General features: G+C 34.5%; 1 long non-coding RNA gene across 1 annotated transcript; it reads left to right on the top strand.

The window, feature by feature from the left end:
- The first annotated feature begins 1,822 nt into the window (after positions 1–1,822).
- Positions 1,823–4,194, top strand: LOC129249910 (uncharacterized). The gene is made up of 3 exons (XR_008582741.1): positions 1,823–1,869; positions 1,922–2,116; positions 4,106–4,194. It is a non-coding gene; the product is annotated as an uncharacterized LOC129249910 (long non-coding RNA).
- The last annotated feature ends 2,583 nt before the right edge of the window (positions 4,195–6,777 follow it).

The raw sequence follows: 6,777 nt of genomic DNA, 5'->3' as shown, positions 1-6,777 counted from the left end.
TTTTGACCTCGATGAAAAGTGAAGAAGAAAAGGTGTCGAAAATGTTCATTTTTGCCTCCTGGATATCCCATTTCTAAGCCTCAAAATTACTAAAAATTAAATAACTCAAAAATTGTATTAAAATAGTTTTCTAGAACAGAAAGAGTTCTATTGAATGAATACTTACCCTTTTCCTAACAGCAAGCAAACCGTTGTAAAAAAAGAAAATTCAAAAAACGCTATGAACTTATATTCCCCAAACTAATAATATATATCGCGAATCTCGGTGAAAGACCAAAGTGAAGAAAAATTTGATTCTAACAGCGGTCGCCCCTCGGCAGGTAATGAAAAAGCTTCTCATAAAAAATATCCCCAAAATATCCCTTTCTTAGCCAATAAACAAAATTAAAAACAATTATATAATAAAGCTTTTTACAATAATAGGTGTTATTTTGATATTCAAAGAAAAATGCAATTTTTTAATATAAATGATCAGATGTTTATTTCGTTATAAAGAGGAAGGTATGCCGTATAGTGGAAAATAACATCAGGCAAATGACCACCACGACCACGCTTACAGGACAATATTCTTTTCATGAAATTTTTCATAACCGAATTACAAAGTTGCTGCCCTATGTCCTCGATAGCCTCACGAATTCTATCTTTGAGATCCTGAATTGATCCTGGGCTGTTGGCGTAGACCTTCTCTTTCACGTGGCTCCAAAGAAAAAAGTCACAATGTGTTAAATCACAGGATCTCGGTGGCCAATTGTAATCACCTCTTCGAGAGATAATACGGTCCCGAAACTTTTCCCGTAAAAGATCAATGGTTTCGTTGCTTGTGTGGCAAGTAGCGCCGTCTTGTTGAAAATGAACGTTGTCCAGATCAATACCATCTAATTCCGGCCATAAAAAATCGTTAATCATCTCTCGATAGCGCAATCCTATTCAAAATAACACCTGTTATTGAAAAACCCTTTACATGCTATTATGTAAAGTATGTGCCATTGGAAGCTACAATTTTACTCCATATTTCAGGTAGCATATGAATTCTTCTAACGAAAAATTCAAGTTATTTTGACTTGATCTATTCATTAAGCCAGTTTGCGATTCAGTCCCTCCGAAACTTTCGACGAACGTAGAAATTTTTGACGTCAGATAAAAAAGGATACTTACGCTTCAAACGAATGTCAATGAAATGCTGGCAATAATATAGGCACTCAATAGTTTCTGGAGCTACTTATATGGTTTCTTCTTCATAATTGGGGCGATAACCGCTTAAGAGCGCCAGTAGTTTCTTTCTCGTGCCAACCGGCGCCAGTTGGACACACCAAGTTAAGCCATGATAGCACCAGCTAGTATCGCATCGAATACTTTCAGATCCGGGGCGTTTGTATCCATTCGGATGTCATGACTAAGCCAACGTATTCGCTGGATCTTTATTCCCTGCTCTATGTCTATGCCAAGCGGGAAGTCCATAGAGCTCATTGTTCCATCGCATACGGTACTCACCATCGCCAACGTGGAAAGGTCCCAAAGTCTTCCGGAGGGTCTCTCTCTTAAACAATACAAGCGACACCTCATACGGTACTCGTCGTCGCCAACGTGGCAAGGTCCCAAAGTTTTCCGCAGAGTCTTATATTCTTTTAATTTTTTGGTATTGGAAAATTTTTGATTGAAATTAAATTGTCCCTTATTGGTCGTACTGTGTTATTTTGTATTATATGGCCTAGATATTTGACTGAATTGGAAGCAAAACTACATTTAGTAAATTTAAGTCTAAAACCTTCTTTTCTTATAGCATCCAGTAATTGTGTTAAATGTTTTATATGTTCTGAAGAATTCCTAGAATACACAAGTACATCGTCTATAAAATTAATTGCAAAATCTGTAAGTTTGTATTTTCTTAAGATGTTAGTAAGTATTCTTTGGAATATTGCAGGAGCAGTCTTCAAACCAAAAGGTAAACATGTCCACTGGTAATGTCCATCCTGCGTTACAAAGGCAGTCTTCTTTCTGTCTTCAATTCTTAGCGGGATTGCCCAGAACGCTGAATTAATGTCTAATGTTGTAAAGTATACTGAGCCTCTTGTCTTTGTCACCAAGTCATTGATCAATGGGAATGGTTGAGCCTGCGGTACCACTATTTTATTGAGATCTCTAAAATCAATACATAATCATGACCTTTTGTTATCCTCTTTCTTAAAAGCTAAAGTTACTGGTGCTGCAAAAGGGCTATATGATTCTTCTATGAGATTTTTATCTAGTAATTTAGCTACCTGTTCTTCTATTTCCTTTTTATCCTCAATTGAGCATCTGTAAGGTCTCTTGCTACCATATCTATCCACAAGTAGATCGATACGTGCTTCATATTCTTTGACGGTGCCAATGTCATATTTATCTCTTGCAAAGATTGAACTATAACTGTCAATTAGGTTATGTATTTCTGTCTTCTGTTTAGTATTTAAATTACTCAGATTTATTTTGAATTCTTTACCTGCTATTTGCTCATTAAAATTCATTAAAATCATCGGTATATCCATTCATTAGGATTTTCTCTTCATTTATATTTTCTTTTATTTCAGTTTCATCTCTTTTCTGGGAAATTTTCAAATCTTTATCTTGAACTAATTTAAATTGCTTTATGATATCTAATCCAATCAGAAAATTATATTTAAAATCCTCTCCATCAACAATATAAACATTTGCTTTTTCCTCGATATCAAATATTTTTATTTTTATAGTTGTCAAACCATTTGTCTTCTTTACACCATTAAATGTAATCAAATTAGCTTTATTTACTTTGCTTTCATGTTCTTCTTTTATTCTTATCAATTTGGAATTAATTATGGAAATATTTGAACCTGAATCATATATTCCATATATTTGTAATAGTTCATTTAATATTAGTTTGACTCTAATTAATGGTGTTATTATTCGTTTTTTGACTCGTTGGTATTTAATTCAACATCAATCACAGAATTATTTATGGCTTTACTATAGTTTCTCTTTGGATTTTGTTCTTCCGTTTGCTTAAAGCAGCACTTTCCTTCAGGATGATACCGAACACCTTTCTTCAAGTTCTCACAAATCTTGCATGGTTTTACTTGCATGCTTCTATCAGATAAGGCTTTTAAATCTGTAATGTGTTTTTATTCTTAATAAAATTATTTTGTCTTTGCTAAATATTCATGTTTTCCAATTTCACTGTAGAGGCTTGCAATTGACTTTAACGTTTCTTTATTAATTTTATCTATTATGTTATCAGGTAACCCCATAACAATAAGATTTATCATTGTTTGGGTGTCAATTTCTTTGTTGACCTCTAACAAGAGTCTTTCTTTCTTTGTGGCATATTCAAGCAGTGACCCAGCTTGATATCTAAATGTAAATGCATATTTGACCTGGGACCAACCTTTGTTTCCATATGTTTCACAAAAAATGTTCCTCCATTGTATCCAGTCTGAATTCACCGTTAATTTTATAATCATACTACTGTACCAATCTAAGCATTGCTTCTCCAATAAATGTTTCAAAACCTCAATCTTACTTTCATCCTGTTGAATGTCGAGTCTTCCACATTCACTCTCAAAGTCACTAATCCATTGTTTAGCGTTCGATGTTTTAGTAGAGAACTTTTCCAATACAAATCTTTCAGCAAGTTTTCCCAGATTTTTGTTTTCTGTGACATTATCATAGCTAGTTTTGTTCAGATGCGTGCCATTCGTAACATCATTGAGATATTGGTCTCCAAACTGTAAATGTTCACCTTGATCTAAATATATTTCCCTTAGTTTGGCACCTAATGGGATCCATACAGAGCGTGTTTGGTGTCTTTTTTTCAGTGAATTTCTTATTTTCGTATAAATGTCTAAAGACACTATGCCCGTGTGTCTATTAGCGGGTTTCAGTTCGTCTGGTACTTCATAAATATGGCCGTCTGGTGTTTTAATATTGTTCTTAAACAAATAAAACGTGTTGCTTTGTTCTGAAAACAAGTTTTTTTTTATTTTAATATCTAAATTCACAAATCATCAATCACCTAGTTCACCTATTTTAAAATGTTAACTTACCCGAAAACAAGAAACGACATTTAAAGTTTATTATTCGAACTTTCCCTTTTTAGGTCTTATCTTGCAGGTTAAATAATTTGTTAAAAATCGCAGACAAAAGCCAGAGTGAATATGTAATATAATATAATGTAACATAATGTGATATAATGTAATATAATGTAATATAATAAGAAATATAATTTCTTTACATGTATGTACGAATATGCATTGTTTTGTTCAGAAAAGAAACATCTACGTGCATACATTGTCCCAACAAATGCATTCATGTGTACATACATACATACACATATGTAAGTTAAATTTATTTTTGAAAATAAAATAAATTTGTTGAAATTAATTTATTAGTTTATTATAATTTAATTTATCTTTATTAAAATAGAACAAGTTTGGTTACACTTCAAAATAAATTTGTTCTTTACTCTTCATGGTGACTTTAAATACTGATTTTAACATAAAAAGCTATAGCTATTCAATTTATTTTAACAGTTAGATTTATACTTAAAATGAAGAGAGAAAGAGCAAATAGGGAACAACAAATAAATATATAACTTACATAGCTAATTATTACAGTTAGATTTATAATGAAGAGAGCGAGAGTGAAAGGGGAAAGTTACTTATAATATATTATATAACTCGCCTCTCCTTAAAGAATTCGAGTCTCGTCGAATCTTTTACAAATATGCAATACGAAAATTTAATATTTTCTTATAGTGATACAGATTTAAATCACAACTTAACATAAAACATGAAATATATTTATTATTATTATTATTATTAGAAGGCCATTACGCACTGCGACCAGAGTTGATCTATTGTGCAAGACCTATTTTGTAACCCTAGAGTTTAAGGCTTTTTATAAATTTTAGCACTATTTTGGGTTTGTTGTTCCAAAGATTACATGGAGATACTACGATACCACCAAGGTGGTGAAGTCTTTGTCTGCCCAGCGCAGGACATTCACAAAGCACATGTTCTGAGCTTTCTATATCCATTTCGCAAAAGCGGCAGACATTGGTCTCTGATAGACCAATGTTATTTAAATGATACCTCAGGCTGCAGTGACCTGTGAGGTATCCTGTTAGAAGACGCAGATCTACTCTGTTTAGTGAGAGTAGCTTGTCTGATATTCCTTTGTTGGGACTAAGAAATTGTCTGGCTTGACGCTGACCGGCACAATTTAGCCAGTGTGCAGCAAATTTCCTTTCTTCCCATTTCCTGAGGAATTCATTAATGTGGCTTTTCGTGAGTCCACAGAAAGGCTCAGGACCAGTAAGTTGCATATTTGCTCCTTGTTTTGCGAGGTCATCAGCCATTTCATTCCCCTCATGCCCTTCATGTCCCGGAATCCAGACTAGATTTACTGTGTTGAGGTTTCCTAACATGTTGAGAAGGTTTAGGCAATCATTTACCAATTTAGAGGTGATAGTTGTTGATAGAAGGGCTTTTAGAGCCGCTTGACTATCAGAGAGTATATAGATGTGAGTACCTCTCATTTTCCTGCGAAGGCATTCTCTCACACATATTTCAATGGCATGTATTTCTGCCTGGAATATTGTTGGGTAGAGTCCCATCGGAATCGATTTTTTAAATTTAGGCCCATTGATTCCTGCCCCTGCTCTACCATCTTCCAGCTTGGACCCATCAGTGAACCATAATTGAGATCCAGGCTTGAAATTGATAAAATTAGTTCTCCAAGTTGTTCGTTCATTAATAATAATTCGGAAGTTTCTGTAGAGAATGGGTTTGGGAGATATTGTATCCACCCTGTGTAGTATAGGAGTGTGTCGAAAGTCTTCTAAGATCTTTAGATGTCCTCTCATATCTCCACTTTTAAGATCGGCGTTGCCTTTTAGTCTTAAGGCACTCAATCTTGCTTCTTTTTCAATTAAGATGGGAAGCGGTGGTATACCTAGGAGCACGCCCAAAGCGTCAGTTGGGCATGTTTTCATTGCTCCTGTTATACCGATGCAGATGAGGCGGTACAATTTGTTAAGATCGCTTGCCGCCTTTCGTTGCTTAACTTTGGGCCACCATGCTATGGAAGCATAAGTGACTATAGGCTTAACAACTGTAGTGAATGTCCAGTAGGTCATTCTGGGGCTGAGCCCCCATGTTTTACCAAAAAGCCTTGTGCAGGCATAGAATGCCCTTGTGGCTTTTACAGTAACTTTCTCAAGATGCGAGTTCCAGGTAAGCGCTTTGTCAAGGTTGATACCAAGGTAGTTCGCCTCTGTGGAGAGTTGTAGAGTCGATTCATTCAGGACAGGACATTTGATGTTGATATTCCTTTTCCTGGTGAACGGCACTAGCGCAGTTTTAGATGGGTTGATAGAGAGCCCTTTGTCAGTGCACCATTTGTTGATTATGTTGAGGGCTTGTTGCATGCGGTTAGAGATGGTCTCTTCATGCCAGCCCACTATATATACTACCAGGTCATGAAATATATTTAAGTTGTTTAGGGGTTTTTTTCCCCCAAGATAAATATTAAACTGCATTAGCCATAAATATTAATTTCTTATTCTATAGTTTACATTTAAAGTAATAAATATAGTGTGATTTAATATAATAAATAAAAAATATTAGCGAACAGTTTTCCATGGTTTGTTCTACAAATCCATTTCATTTTTTTTTTTATCCTTTTTTTTATGTATTTTTATTTTATTTTATAGACTTTAATGGACGTCTAAATTGTGCAGTGTCTACTTTATTAGGGTTGCTGTGGTGG

This window comes from Anastrepha obliqua, chromosome 6 (genome assembly GCF_027943255.1).
Source record: "Anastrepha obliqua isolate idAnaObli1 chromosome 6, idAnaObli1_1.0, whole genome shotgun sequence".
NCBI lineage: Eukaryota > Metazoa > Arthropoda > Insecta > Diptera > Tephritidae > Anastrepha > Anastrepha obliqua.
The sequence above is the reverse complement of the archived record's forward strand: the minus strand, read 5'-3'. Positions and strand labels throughout refer to the sequence as shown.